The sequence below is a fragment of the Euprymna scolopes genome, chromosome 3 (genome assembly GCF_053919585.1).
Source record: "Euprymna scolopes isolate OS-2025 chromosome 3, ASM5391958v1, whole genome shotgun sequence".
Lineage (NCBI taxonomy): Eukaryota > Metazoa > Mollusca > Cephalopoda > Sepiida > Sepiolidae > Euprymna > Euprymna scolopes.
In genome coordinates this window covers 7,692,881-7,710,216 of record NC_136484.1, presented here as the reverse complement: position 1 = coordinate 7,710,216, position 17,336 = coordinate 7,692,881, and positions in this window count along the sequence as shown.

The following is a 17,336-nucleotide window of genomic DNA, read 5'->3' as shown; positions in this document are numbered from 1 at the left end:
TGTCAAAAGCCTTAGATATATCTAGAGCTACCGCTCTGCCTTCCCCCGCTTTGTCCAGTGATTGGTATATACGTTCAGAGATCACGGTGAGGATGTCTGCTGTGGAACGGGCTTGTCTAAATCCATATTGTTTGTCAGTCAGTAGTTTAGCATCTGTAAGATGATGGACTAGAGCATGGTTAATTATGGTCTCAAATATTTTGGCAAAAAGTGGGAGGAGGCTAATGGGGCGATAATTTGATGGGTCTGTCCTTTCGCCAGAATTCTTGAATACTGGTACAACAGAAGCAGTTTTCCAACAGCCCGGAAAGCAAGCTTCATTAAGACATTTGTTGTAGAGTTTGGAGAGAACTGGAGCTACTTCGGCTGAGCACTTTTTTAATAGCACAGCTAGGATAAGATCGGGTCCACATGCTTTTGAGGTGTCAAGGTTTTTTATGATAGCATGCACCTGAGCAGGGGTGGTTTTCAGATCGTCTAGTGTGGTGTCTGTCCGCATAGGAAAGTCAGGTAGGGGGTGGTTGGAAGGGTCCAGTGTGGAGTTTGAGGCAAACCGACTGGCAAGCATGTTAGCCTTGTCGGTTGCTGAGGAGACAACCTCGTGATTGTTGGTTAGTGGGGGAATTGTTGATTGCCCATTATTTACTACACTCTTGTAGATTTTCCAGAAGTCTCGAGTTCCTAGTTTTTGTGCTTCGATGCGCTTTTTAGTGGTTTCCGTAAATTCTCTCTTAGCTGTCGCTATTTCTTTCTTAACGTTATTTCTAGCTTCTATATACTTCAGTCTGTTTGAACTGGACTTATGTCGGTTAAACCTACGGTATGCATGCTGCTTTTGAGTAATGGCAGTTGCACAAGTCGACGTAAACCATTGGGGAGAGTGGGGCTTACTATAAAATTTCCGCATGGGAACATGCGCTTCGATTGCAGTTTTGAACCAGTCAGTGGTCTCGTTTGCACACTGTTCAGCAGGGAGAGAGAAAATATTTTTCCATGGAGCATCTCTAATTAGTTCCCTGATTGCTTCCCAGTCAGCCTTATTATAATATCTCGTTGTTTTGAGCACTGGCTCTTCAGTTTGGGACTAGAGTTTAGGGCGATTTCAACCATTATCACTGCATGATCAGCGTTCCCGAGTGGGCTGTGGGCCTTCGCTATGCAGTCATCGGGAACTGTGGTCAAAAACAGATCTAGAAGTGATGCGTGTTGTTCTTCCTGGTCAGGGAAACGGGTTGGAAACGTAACAATTTGTGATAGGGAGTGAGATATAGCGAAGCTATGGGTTGTGCTGCCCGCTGCACCTGTGTGAGTAGAGAATCCAAGCCAGTTTTTGTGGTGGACATTAAAGTCACCAAACACATGTATTTGTGCGCTAGTGTCGAGGGGCAGTGCCGTGTCTATGCTGTAAGATACTTTGTTTATTATGGAGCAGTCCTGAGTCGAGGGAGAGCGGTAGAGAAAATAATAGTAGCTAATACTGTGTTGCACGTTTAGTCTAAAGCACATAAAGGCTTGATCATCTGTTTCTAGGTTTGTTTCTCTAGTCAAGGGAAGGGTATTACGAATGTAAACTCCAAGTCCGTGCATATGTCTGTCAGAGTCCTTACGGCAGAGTGGGAGATATCCAGGCATGTTAAAGTGGTTAGAGGGAATGGAGGAGTGTAGGTTAGTCTCACTTAGTGCTAAGATATCCGGGGTATTTGTTAAGAGAAATGCTTCAACATCAGCTAAGTTAGTTCTAAGCCCACGGATATTTGTGAATGAGAGCCTTAAGGGAGGAGGCAAGTTGAATTTGTTTGTCCCTAATCCTGGTTTAAGCTTATTTTTAGATTGTACTGTCGTCATATTTTTGTTTTAAGAGTTTCGGTAAGGGGGAGCTAAACAAGAGGTTATGCGGAGCTTCAGACATGCATCACAAGTAGACCATCAGCTGACCTTTCTCCAATTAGGATTGTGGCCTCAGGAAAGCCCACCGGGGATGAGTGCAGGGTCCCTTTCCATGCGCGTCATGGCACTGCAAACAACCCGATATTATTCAACTGTTGATGGAGCAGCCGCTCTAAGCGCTACCAAAGAGTTAGGGCTCCTGTACTACCAGTCGGGAACAGCAGCCAGGAACTGTCAATCCGGTACCCTCAACCCTTTAGAAGAAGGTCAACCCAATCTAACCGCTCAGGCATATCTTATACTCAAGCACTCCCAAATGTTCAGTTATAGGGGTGGGGCATGCTGGGAATGGGGAAGAACGGCGTTCATTGCCCTAGCCAGGAAACAAGATCTACCGCTGGGTGTTTCTGTCGAATCACTGAGATAGTGTCTCTGCGCTTGACTAATAGGCAAAGAAGGAGTATGGAAGCCGGGCGATAGACAGAGCCTATCTACTCATTAAGCAATTTAGGTTTGCAAACCGGTGAATTTGTTTGAGTCACCAGCTCTAGGAAGGTTGTCATCCAAGACTGAAGAGGCCTCTCTCCCCTTTGGTTTAGTTTCAGAGTTTTCCTTCTCCTAGACGGATGATCTGGGAAGACCTACTGGGTCCGTCAGCCCTGAGAGGGTTTTCTCCGCGCCTAGGTTCTAATCCAGGTATTTCTTCGACCCCGTGTTGTTAGTGTTACTGGGTTAGTTTGTTGGGGATTATATCTACTGATTAGTTACACTCCTCAAAGTGATTTAGGGACATGCTATTTACTTGTTAATGGATAAAGGGGGTGGGTGAAGTTCATGCAGTGTAAGCGTCTATGTTTGTAAGAGGGCTTGTTAGGGAGGAGATAATGTGATTTTAGTCGTACCCTTTTTTTTTATTTTATTAATGTTAGCTTAGGTCTAGTATAGTGTTACAGTATGAGTAGGTATTAAGAATTGAGCTAAGAGTTGTGCCCGAGCTATTTTAGATGATAGGAGGGTTAAGATGTAAGTGCAATATAGCATGGATAAGACAGCAAGTATTGAGTCATGCGTAATTAGGTGAATAGATATATATGGGCAGGTTTTCAGTAGGTGCGAATAGAGTTGGAGTTGTAGGTATTTTTGAGTAAGAGTCATGGGGCGTATGCAATTACTATACAGGTTATTTTTTTGGTTAGCAGTGCAAAAATGAAAAACTAAAAACTGTGCAAGAATCGTGTTTGTATTAATAATAATTAAAAAATCAATGAGTTAAAAAGAATATGCAAAATGAAGTATGTGTTCGATGAAGATAAATAGAGAAATGCAGTACAATACAATTATGTTACATTCCGAGTTAATAATGATTTCATCCATAAATATATAATATATTTTTGTACTGCAACTGAGCCACACTAAATTGCTTCTCTAATAGACCAAACTGCAAATTCACGTATGCTTATTTTCACCAATTAATAATATCAAGGGGAGTAATAATCTCTGCAAAAGCAATGTTAATCACTTTCAACGCAAAGTACGAGCTACTACCGTATTAATTACGATACTGTTTTCAAGCCTCAAACATTATTTTAAGAATTTTAATATTAATGATTGTAAGTAATCATTTTCTCTAACAAATTTAAATCAAAACTTGAAAAGCAAAATAATAAAGTGCATGTAGTTAAGCGTGTAATTCGTAAAATAAAATTATACACAAAAAATTAAGAAAAACATATCTTACATGAAATGAAAGAATAACATACATGTATATATATATATATATATATATATATGTATATATATATGTATACGTGTATTTGTGTGTGAATATATATATATATATATATATATATATATATATATATATATATATATATATATATATATATACTAGACTACCCGTGACTTGTTGGGTCATTATGTTAGATTAGCTATGGAATTAATGTATGAGCATGACACTTCTAACGTAAACAAAATAGTGTTTGTGACATAGCAGAAACATTTCTATGAAAGTATATTAAAATGAAAAAAGAATATAGATAGATTTTTATGAGCCGTTCTGTTTACAATTGGTTATTTTTGAATACAGATACAGCCATTGAATTATAAGTTGTTTGCCATACATATAGGTAAATGGGCACTGAACAGATACCGTCATACTTCAAGTTAAATTCAAATTTTGATATATCATTTTGAAATGAAATTTTTAGTTGAAAGTACAGAATAGTTTAAAACACTCTTCCCATGTTAAGAATGGCATTTTAAATAGAACATGAAAATAAAATATTAAATTTTCATTTATTTTAAACAAACATTCATGGCTTATTGGGCCAAATATTTAATTTATGTTAATTATAAGGCCAATAAAAATAAGTAAGACAATGTGGAAATGAATGTAAAAAGAACAGAAAGCATTAACAATTGTTTTTTAAACACGAAAAAAAAGTTGGGACGCTGAAAACGTACACAGTAAAATAATACGTTTTAATGTTTTGATTATTAATTTGTAGAAATAAACAACATTTTCGGGGTTATATTTTATTTTGATAATGTAGAAGAAATGTTTTAATTTTTAAAAGAAAACTGTATAAAAAAATCGAGAATAAATTTAAAAAAGGAAGAACGTGGGTAAAATGCTCTTACAGTTCTCAATGGATCAAATTTGCTTTATTTGTAAGAAAATTGCGACAGTATAGTTGTAATACCGAATAGTTGCAAAACATCCCACCCTTCCCATGGTAAATAATAATGTCTAAATAATAACGCTAATATGTCAGTCCGCAAGTCAAATTCTGCAAAAGTAGAAATCTGTGGTCATTTGTTTACACAGTTATGGGTTTATGTTTATTTACACATGTGCAACCGGAAGTCGGAAACCGGATATATGGTTACAACACTCATTTGAGTTATATATATATATATATATATATATATATATATATATATATATATATATATATATATATATACACTAAAATTCAGTATTCACAACACCTGTCGTTGATTAACTGTGACTTTTTCTGTTCATTATATTGGAAATGCACGTATTCCTTGTCATTTAAGTTACCTTAATTTATGCGATAATATTAGGTACCGTGGAGATGATAGAATATGAGCATATCATGTCAAAGGTGAATTTGCGAATATTAAGGCTTCAATTAAGTATTAATGATCAGTTTCTAAATCAATTTTTTTACATTGATGTTAGCAAATATCAAGGCCTCCAGGCCACTCGAGGATAAAGGTTATTGCATTTACAGAAATCAATAGGATAATACCGTAGTAATCGTTACTAATTGAGATTTGATGAATTGGATTACTAAAAGGGGCGGTTCGTCAGGAATTTGTTTATGTTGGACTTCAAGAAATCCAAGTTATAGTCAGGTGGGGAACATGCAAACGGAAGAAAATTCCACAGGCGCACAGTTTTAAGACAGATATTTTGTTTATGGAATCTACGAGAGGCGTGCATTAAGTAATGCCCCTGGCCCACTTCCCATAGCAGTAGAGTAACGTAACTTGGCAGCGTTATTAGTCTTTCTCTACATAAGAACCACATAGAGTTATGCATCTCTCCCATCGTTTGATGCTGGTCTGGAGACCGTTAGTGTAGAACGCCCAAACCATGACGTGACTTCAGAAATCAAGGCTGCATCATCTGGAAAAAGCTTTCAAAAACAACTTCATGGCTGGGAAGAGGTGAAAGTCAGATGCTGCAAGGTCAAGAAAGTAGGGGGATGGGGAGAGTTTCTTAACCACACGTCCGTGTTTGTGTTATGGCGACATGCGAGTTGTGGACCGGAGCGTTGTCCTGCAGGAGGATGGTACCTTTGCTGATCTGGCCCCGCCTCTTGATTTTGATAGCTTCAATTAATATCCTCAAAATTGAAGCATAATAGGCACCTGTTATTATGGTAGTCTTTGCCAGAAAATCTGTCATCACTACTCCGTCCGGGTCCCAGAAGACTGTGAGCATGACCTTGCCAGCGGAGGGCTGCACCCTTGCCTTCTTCGGAGATGGTGACCCCACGTGCTTCCACTGCATTGAATGGGATTTGGTCTCTGGATAATAGTGATAATCCGGTGCAATCAGTCTTTTGAAAAAGTTTGACTCATCATCTTGGCAGATCTAAGAATTCATCCTCGAGCACTCGATGAATTCTCGCTTCTGGAATAGTGTGAGCATATGCAAATGGTAATGGATGATAGTTTCCATAGACCCTGTACAAATCATTACATCTTGGGTTATTTAGTGAATAGTAATTCGCCGATCTTCCCAAATAGCAGCCTCAACTTGAGGAAAAGATGCCTCATCCATGGTAAAAGGGGGTTACCAGGTCTGGGAGCTGTTCCTACAGACTGCCGGCCATGTTTGAATTCACGAGGCCAGTGTTTTACAAGGTCATAAAATGGGGTTTATCACCATCAGTTTCTTTCATTTCATCAAAAGTCTCCTGTGGTGTGCGTCCTTTCAAATGCTCGATATTCAACAGGTTCCATTTCACACCTGACTCAGTTCAAACACCTGTAATGCAGAAACCACAATTAGTTTAGAGCCACATAAACCGTAGAGATACAAATGATTGCACATGCCATATTTCAGCTAGAACAGACAACTGGAAGTGGGTCATCGGCATTACTTATTGCACGCACCACGTACGTTTTGATTTAGGCACATATAAAGTATGGGGAAAATTATTGACAGTGGTTTCAGCTAGACTTTTTTTTTTCGTGAAAGATTGGCGAGGTGCGACCAGCGATTGGAGTTCAGACGAGCACTTACCGTGGAAATAAAGATAAATCTTCTGTGGGAGAGACGTTGCAGGGAAGAGAAAAGGGCATCCCAAACTAAGCTGCGAAGTATATTTTGTACTTTGTCAAAGCAAAATAAGCTCTTTTAGCAGCTCCTGCCCAGATGTGACAGCAGTACTTCATCTTTGGACGTACTTGGCGTTTATATAGATACAGAATTGCATCAGCAGTGAGATATCTACTGGAGCGGTAGAAGGATCTCACCTATCCAGCGACCTTCAGGAGTAAAGACCAATCTCAGAAGCTTGTAAAAGCATAGAGCCTCCCCCAGACGAGAACCATCCATTTCAATCCAGATGGGGATCAGAGCGTTGATGATGTAATATTAATTATTAATAGGACTAGTATGAAAATCTCATGTGTGTTTATATTAAAATATTTGCTTATTTATTTGTAAATTTATTTCTCTTTCAAACACAACACTCTCTGCTTGTCTCTGTCTGTCTGCTCTCTCTCTCTCTCTCTTTATATATATATATATATATATATATATATATATATATATATATATATAATATATATATATATATATATATATATAATTACATTTTCACCCCAAACAAGGCACATTGCCACTTTGGTGTAGGGGGCTACTATCAGGAGATACAGCTACTGGGGTACTATGTTGGGAGTTGGGCAGCAAGATGTGTGTTCACGTTATAATTGAACTTCTGCATGTCAGTACAGTTAGGGAAGCAGTGGCCTGGAACGGAATTCCAGAGTTTAGCGTTTCTGGGGAACAAACTACTGGAGTAGAAAGATCTTTTACAGCTAGGGATCTCTACTGCGTGGGGATCGGATTTAGCTGCCTGTCGGATTTGTCGAGAGTGTCTACGTCGTGGGGGCACAAGTGTATTCTGTTCCCCAGAGCATTCACCATTAAAATACTTGTAGAACAGGAAGAGGGTGCAACATTAAATCGATGGGACAGCAGATGCACCAGCACAAATGTGACACCAATGCTCCATACATGGGCGAATGGTGGCCTTATAGAGGTACATGATACTTTCGGGTGTTAGTAGTTTTCTAGCACGGTAGAGAGAGACTGCCTTCTTTGCAGCGGCCCTAGCAACGCTTTCAATGTAATTGTTCCAACTCATGTTTTCTGTGAACGTAAGGCCAAGGAGTTTGAAAGATGTACTCTCAGATAATGAGTCACTGGCCATTACTATTGGTGGCCGAGAAGGTTTCTTGTAATTATTGAAGGAAACCAGTTTAGTCTTGGCAGTTGCTGTAGAGTTTGGAGAGAACTGGAGCTACGTCGGCCGAGCACTCAGCTGGGATTAGATCAGGTCCACATCTTTTTGAAGGGGTGATATTTAAATCGTCTAGCGTGGCGTCTGTCCGCAAAGGAAATCAGGCAGGGGCTGATTGGAAGGGTCCAGTGTGGACTTTGATGCAAACCGACTGGTAAGCATGTTAACCTTATCGGTTGCTGAGCAAACAACCTCATGATTGTTGGTTTCTGGGGGAATTGTTCATTGCCCATTATTTACTACACTGTTGTAGATTCTCCAGAAGTCACGCGTTCCTAATTTTTGTGCTTCTATGTGTTTTTTAGTAGTTTCAGTAAATTCTCTCTTAGCTTTCGCTATTTCTTACAGTAACCTCTAGCTTCTATATACTTCTGTCTGTTAGAACTGGACGTATTTCAGTTAAATCTGTGGTATGCATGCTGCCTTTGGGCAATGGCAGTGTACAAATAGAAGCACACAATTGGGGAGAGTGGGGCTTGCTATAATGTATATATATATATTCAAATTTCAGAGGCTGTTAAGATAATAAATTCGCTTCATAATATATTTGATACACAATGAAAACACATGATAAAATCTAAATGCAAACAATTATATTTACTTATGTAAACTAACCACCCCTTAAACTATATACATCTCAATTATAATTTTTTTTCTACTTTGCATGATTTTGGATTATTTGAGAATTAATAAACTCTATTTCTCTATTTAGGTTTAATTTCCTCTTGTGTGGGCTTTTCAATGTCCTCTAATGTCTCAATATTTTCTAATTATTCTATTTTATCTCGATCGCTGTGTAATAGTTCTAATCACAATGAAGCTTTTTTTACCCAATTTGGAGTGTCTATACATTTGTATCTGACATCACCCTTTACATATGTAGTTTAATGGTGCCGTGGTAATGTTAAACAATGGGGATATGTTTTGCTTTATTCGAAGCTAGTTTACTTGTCTCCGATCTGTCAATTCAAATTGTCTCTGTTCTTATAGATTTCCCAGCATAATCTATCGTCGCAGATAGCTTAAAACTTCATAAACAGTCACTTATTTACACTTGAGGGATTTTGTCGAACGTGTTTTGTAGTCTATATATGCTATTACTATTTTCATTTTCGTTATTTTCACCTTTTTATTTTTTCAATATGTATTTAACCATTTGTTGCAGAAATGTTATTTATTAATATTTGTTCACGAGTTTAAAAGAGTGGACGATGTCCTCAATCATTTCTACATCGATCGCAAACATGTTATTTGCTAATAGGTACATAGCATAATTTTTTATTAGGGTTTTCCCCACAATCATACTCATATATTATTCGTCCAATCCGGTATAACTTATAATAAATATATCATAAATTAAATTCATTTAGATGGTTGTGTTTGTCTTTCATATATTAGGTGGGCTTATATTATTATAGTACCAAAACCCTAATTTCGTTTTCACTAGTATCATAATATTACGTTTTTGTTGTCTTTCTCTGATGCTCGCGGCTATGTTTATCATCTGGAATAAAAGGAATTATAGTGGTCCTTACATTAAATATGTTGATATCAATTAAGACAACTTGTTTTTCTTAGAAAAGAAATACTTTATTTTAAGCTGCTTGTCTTGTGGTTGAAAGTCGCGTTATTTGCAAGTATTTTATAAACATATTGTTAAATTAAAATCTTTTCGCAATTTACATTATTTCCAAGTCTATTCAAGACTGATATCTACCTCAGTCTATGAAATATTCATATTAGATTTTTTGTTATGAGTAGCGATTAAAATACTGGCGCCTGTTAAAATCAGGCAAACTGTGAAACAGTATTTTGATAGAATATACCCTGAGTTCCGTCGATATATAGGATTTCAGCCATGGCCCTTTTTTGAGATAATGATATTACTAGTTGAATTGCAAAATCTAGCGCAGCATATAGAAACTCAGGCATCGATCCTTGACACGGGAAATCAAAATCAATATGCACAAAGATTCTATGTTATCTCTGTTATTTACCGACCAGAAATATGGTCACAATACCAAGGGCACAGTGACGAACATAATGCATTCCAAAAGAGTTATCTGCGAGCAATACTTGATATTTCCTTCTGTGATGAGTTCGCAAAGATCGATTTATTTTCCAAATGTGATATTACAGGAATTGACAACTTTCTCATGCATTCGCATCTCTGTGTAAAGGGCCATATATTGAGATTGAAAGATGACAGAATTTCCAAAACGCTAATGTAAGCTGAACTTGATGATGAAGTAAGGAGTGTTGGGAGGTTTTTGTTGAGATACGCAAATACATTAGAAAGTCACGTCCGAGAAATAGTACAGATAACCTTGAGTAGATGGTGATGCAACGGGCTGCATATCGTTTCAAATGTCAAACTGAAACAAATAATCAATACTTAAAATAAATTGCAAAATGAACAATGTACGAAAAACAAACAAAAAAGAGCACACAATTACAGATCAAGCGCTTACAGTCCATCATTCCATTGACATTAAATTGTTTTAGGTTACAATAGAAATGACTTGTGTAAATAAAATATCACCAACAGTTGAAACATCACTAGAACATTGAAGACTATTATAGTCAGAAGTCCACACACCGAACACGACATGAATCCGTGTATGGATGCACACACACAGACACCCACAAACACTCACACACATACGCACGCACACAAAAAGACACCCACACCCACCCACACACACACACACACACACATATATATATATATATATATATACATATCTGTGTATGTATATATATATATAGAGAGAGAGGGGGAGAGAGGGGGAAGAGAGAGCGGAAGATATATATAAACATCACATAAATAAATAGAGACCCATAGAAACAGTTTATATTAATAACGCATAATTTATAAAAAAAATCAAAACTTAAAAGTCGCACATGTAATAACTAATAATAGGATGACAGTCTCTTTACTATTTTTATTGCTAGGACTCTTCTAGGCATGTTATTACTCAGTTTACGATTATCATCTTGAGGAATTTTTTGTCATGTCTGACGCAATAATACTAACAATTTCGGCTTAGAAGATGGTTCAGCCTTGGTTGCATTCCTTTGAAGTCATACTCTTGCCGGGAGCGCCGCCATACACATCCCAATCTACTGTCAAGACATAATGGAAATCGTTATTCATCAGAATATCACATTGGTCTGAAATGGCATAGGTCTCTTCATCATCTCCTTAATCATTTTGTGCTTAATATTGGCTGGCCAATGACTAGTTTTCGTTCTCGCAGGTCTACCATAGAAATTGCAGCTGTTCTCATCAGTTGTGCTGCAATGCCAGATGCCTTTTACCGAGATGTTTCTTCAACACTTCTTTTTACAAAACACAACGTTCTTTGAAAGGACCAGAACGATGTAGATAAGTGTTTGTGTACCTTTTACCCACTTTTGTGCATTGTACGATTACTTTATTCCCAATATAAAACCGTATTGAAAGATTTAAAGTTATATTGATGTTACTTCGAAGAGTTAAGACGGGCGTACGTTAATCGAAGGATATTGGGTCAGCTATGACAATGCATGTGCCATTCATTTCGTATGAAAGAGAAGACTGAATGAAATGCATGGCATCGAGTGTTTCGCTTTCTTTCATTTATCTTTTATTCATATTAATATCATGTCAGCTAATTATTATTATTTCATAGTTTATAGGGTACATTAAATTCATAGTTTATAGGGTACATTAAATTCATAGTGTATAGGGTACATTAAATTCATAGTTTATAGGGTAAATTTAATTCATAGTTTATAGGGTACATTAAATTAAATTTACCTAAAATTAATTATGCACTATATGTTTATTTTATTTTACCTATATTTTATCAGCATTTATAAATTTATGGAGTCATCTACTATTAATAAATTATGGTTATCAGGGTCCTATATATAATAATTTTTTTTTTATTCGACAGCTGATTAAAGTATAGTGCAATGTACACTGCTGTATAAATTTAGGGGTGTTACTCTATTGCTAAGGTGATCATTTTTTTTTTCATTTCCAAATATATGCCGGTGTTTATCGTCGATCTTTACTTATTTTCCTCATGTTTAAATGCTATTTTCCACTGAATGATATGAAGTACCCGTTGTGCAAACACACAGGGAAGGAATTGTATGGGGGTTTAATTTAATATACGATATACAGGACATAATCATATTGACACATCTATGCCTGTTTGACCACGGGAAATAAGCAGCGTTCACATAGTCCGTACTGCAATTAGTGACCATTTTAGTTTTCTGGTTTTATATATGTTCTCAGTTCATCTCGATATTGTTTTCATCTCGCTTTGGATGTCTTTCAATTGTAATCAAGCAGTACTTACACGGAAACGAAACGGTTAGAGATTGCGCAACTCTTATTCTACATCTCGTGTTGTGTTACCATTCATTTTTTTTAGTAATATCAGATAATCCTCCTTGTTCCGAACATCATCCTAATGTAACCAAACACAAATGCGCTCTAAATAGAGAAACTAATCCTCTAAAGTTGAAGTTGAGTTTTTTTTTTCTGTATGTGAACCCTGTTTATTCTCGTATGGTTACTTAGTTGAATAGCGTTACTACAGTTACAGAGATATTAGATATAGAGAGACACACAAATACAATCTTATAGCTAACCCTATATTATAATTCTGCGCAAATGTAATTTGGACTTTACTCCTTCATAATTACAACGTCCCTGATACATAGTTAAGAGTAAAATCTTGATGTATTAAAATAAAATTATTATTTTTTTTAAATTACTGATGAAATATGAATAACGACAAGATAGTCAACAGCAGATCGCGAAACAGTTTTGAATTATTAGCATTCATATAATGCTGGTATCATGTGGTTTATTTCGAAGAATAATTTTTTAAAAATGTTAATTATTCGAATATAATAATATGTTGCACAAAAACTATTAAATGATTTATTTAATTAAATTAAGACAATTAGTCATGAGTAGTAAAAAACAAATTAATAATGAAAATAATGAGTATCTATTGCTTACGTAATCCCTCAGCAACCCACTGAATGTTTTCGTATAACATGTTATATTTAGCCATGTGTTTCTTCTTAGTATACATGGAAGTCTCTATTGACCTGCATTGTCATTAAGACTCGTGTCGACACGATTGGAACTTACTCAACCAGTTGAATAGAATGTTCAGTAAAGAATCGGCCGACTATTCCCATCACAAAACTTTTTTTTTTTTTTTTTTTTTTGGTATTTATTCATCAATTGCATAAAAAATAGATATATCACCGTCGGAAAAAGAAGTCATAAACTAGGTGTCGCTTATTACACTTTTTTTTAAACAAACGATCGATAGCATATTTTCCCATTCATTTCATATTGATCGTCTGGTGAAATATTGTGTGAAATCTGCTACGAAATTCCCTGGTTGGTTGCAACATTCAACGATAGAATCATGCCGAGTTTAACAATGGCTAAACATTGCACATTGTTTGCATTCCCAGTAGCTAGTGTTCGATCGTAAGCCAGTTCGAAAACACATGTTCAATAAAACAAAGATTATGAGCACAGAAAAATATAATCAAGAATGCCTGACAGGATCTAAAAATATTATTTGACAAAAATGTTTCTCATATGTGACTACGCAACACGATATATTACTTAATTAAACCTACATTAATAAATGCTTTTCAGCTATGCATTCATATCGCACAGAGAACATACTATTATTATCATTAATTTTTTGGATGTGTTTCTATTATTTATCTGCCTGTAATTTGCAATTATCTCGGGAAATGGACGATCCCTTCCAAGATTTCATCAATAACAATATTTCTATCACATCACTAATTGCTTATTCACTCTTTTATGTATATATTTCTATTGCGCTATCTCAACCTTTTTCTTATTCACTATCTCTCAGCCTCTCTCTCTCTCTCTCTCTCTCTCTCTCTCTCTCTCTCTCTAAAGAGTTGAGTAATTAATTTTATTTATGGCGTTAAACACTATTACTATCAGGCTCTCCTCTTACGTTCAATAAAATTACACAGGACGCTTTAACATTTATATTGCGTCTTTGACGAATACAAAAATGTAACACATAGATAAATAGATAGATGGATAGACCGATAAGTATATAATAGTTAAGGAAGGAGAAATAGAAAAACAGGGAGAAACTATTTTTTAAATATTTTATCAATGTACATAAAATTTAACTGACTTTACAAGATCACATTTTCCATACTAGGCAGGAGAATTAGTGGTATAATGAGACTAGCTTGATAAAGTCAATGTGATACTTTCTTTCGAAATGGAGTATTATTTTGTTTAGTTCTTAGCATTACGCTGCCTTTGCTTCAAGTATACGTGTTAACTGAATCATTCCTATCGTGGAATGCTTTAATGATCTAATTGTATAATTAATTACCAGTTTCCTCTTGTAGAACACATTGCAGATTTCGTCCTAGCCTGATATTTAAGCATTTCTTATATGATTTGGCGAGCGAATTTTCGTAAAGAGTTTTTGGATTTTTCTCTTTTATAATTCTCATGTGATTTCGCAAAGGCATCAGCTGCAATTTTGGAATGTGGGAAATCTTTAAGCCATTTAGTTGTTAATCCCATAACAGCAGACTTATAAGCCTTCGGGCTAATATCAAAGTTGAGTGGCCTAATTTTTTATTTATTACTGTTTTATTGTAAACTTTTCAGACTAAATAAAAAATATATAACTTCGTGTTCTCTGTCAGTGGAGAAGAAACCCTTTACTACTGAGACAATTTTTGTTTTTGTTTCGTTTCTCCACGTTAAAAAAACGAACCTGGTGTCTAACTCTGTTCCTGGGGAGGCATTGTTTATAGGAATTCTAAGCTAGGAGTTGTCATACATGCCACGGTTGTTACTAATGATCACGTTAGGATTTAGTTCTATATGTAAACTAAAACTGAATAAAAGTCATAAGATATAAAGTAATTAAACAGATCTGAAACGAACCGATATTATTAAATAGTTCTTTTACAAATATAAAAATCTTGTTCCATATCAAATAATCGGAGAGTATCATAAAAAATAAATATAATAAATTGATATGCACTGTTACCTTTATTTATTGTTTCATTTTAAATAAATGTTATGTAGTTCTAATTTTCTTTAAAACATGTAATTGTTTGAAATTTCTCAGCGGTTTACGTTTAAAATAAGGCAAATCTACGGAAAATAGGTAACCGCTCTCTAAAATGACGAAAATATACTTTACTTAACTGAAATAGTTTTATTATTTTATTAGCAAACATTTCGACTTAAATACGAACTATCTAAACTATGCTCCTAATTTATATATTACTGCTACATGTAAAGAGATGAACGCTATATGTGTTATATTATATGGCTTATAAATATTAAAAAACATCAAGATAGATGTTTGCATTTTAATTAGATAATACAACTTACATCATCTTTTAATCGACGTGACGAACAGAAAAATTGAAAAAAAAGTTTTTAAGGGGAGAGCGGGTTTTATTTTCAGGCTACAACAAAAGTCGGTGTTTCATTGTCAATTCGACTGAAAGGAGTTGGAATCATATTTTCAAATGGCAGAAAAAAATATCCCTTAGGAATATGTTTCAATATTGAACCAAACGCATGTCTACCAAATTTTATCTGCAAGTGCACGCGATTTTCAGCGGTGATTTTTGCGAAGAAATCCCATTCCGGATTGTTGTTCACCGTTAACATTTAACATTGTAACATCTCAAGTCGTAGCAGTATGTTGTGCTCCTTCTTTTTGCTAGGACGCATTTGTGGCTGCAGAATGTTCATTTTTATCGATTTTGCCATTGCTTTCTCTGTTGACTAATGTCTATTACGGCGTCCGGTGTCTGGAGTTGTTGTGCCATGATTGCCAGATTCATTTCTTAGATCTTCTTTTCTCTTTCTGATTGCTTGCAAGAAATAGATTTTTTCCTCTTCCAACTGGTATCCAAATACTCTTCTGGCGCTCGAGAGCACGCATGCGTGTCGCGTTTAAAATCAGCGTGCGACCTTTTGATTTGCTGATCACCATTTTACGTTGGACAGCTTAACCCGAGCTTTTGACGTCGTGTTCCTGGAAAAGCCAACCCGAAAGTTGTTTCAAAAGATACCATTTATTAATAGCATTTTACTATTATGTGTATATGAGTAGATGACATCCTATCAAAATCTGCAGCGTGCAGATGAATATTAACACTGGTTGTTAAACATATTAAACATTGACAAATATTTCTTTCTTAAATAATGATATGATTTTAAAATTCTGAAAGAATTATGTATTATTAAGAATTTTAAAAAACAGCATCTATATTCAATGGCAGGGAATTTTTTTTTTTTATTGAGTTTAGCTTTCTTGAATTATCAATCATTTTGTAAATAATGAAATGACAGCTAAATCATTTCAGAAAACAGTTAAATTCAATTTGAGAGTTCACGGGAGCATAAAAGAAACAATCGCTCCAAAACAACACATACCAAGCTCTCAAGATACGGCAAAACAGTGATAGCCTTCACTACACATTAAAATACTCATCAATACACTGTCGAACTAAATATGCACTCACTACACGCCCAGGTATATCTACTTTCCATATACGATTAGACAAAAGTAGCTCTTTACAGGCAAGACAACTAGCTCTCCATGCACGAGTAGACAGAGCATCCCCTTCATACACGTCCATAAAAAAGTAGCCCTTCATACTGTAAGGAATGTTCAAATATAAAATGCCCTACTGGAATCGTAATTATTCTTTCCATAATACCACGAATTAAATTCTTAAGACTGTTATCTCAAATTGTGTAAATACATTTTCAAAATATATTGATTCCAACTGTAACAAATCCGACTCTCTCATCTTAATTAAAACTATTTCAAAACTTGACGAGGCTGACTCTCTGATAGTTCGATGTTCGACATGATTGCATAACTTGACTTATATTTCCTAAATAACACGTAATGAAAAAATGAAATCATGAAAATTGTAAGCATTTCGATGGCAATTGAATTCTCAGAGAAACTTTTTAACTTCAACGTGTTCCCTTTACTCTACAACGCTCGGTCAATATTTCTCTACAAGTTGTTTCTCGTCTCGCAACCACGCCTTTCATTATTTCTCTACAAGTTATTACTCGTCTCGCAACCACGCCTTTTATGTACAAATTATATGCTGAAACCAAAACATAATTAGCAACCGACGAGTTTTCTTTTTATTATGAGAAAAGAATTGTGTGGCTATGCCTTAGTTAGGCTAACCTACTTCGTTCAAAAAATATAAAAGTTAGGATTAGTATATATGTGAGCAACATTATTAAATCGGCAGACACTGTTTAATAAGATGCATTTACATGAATTTCTTTCTTTT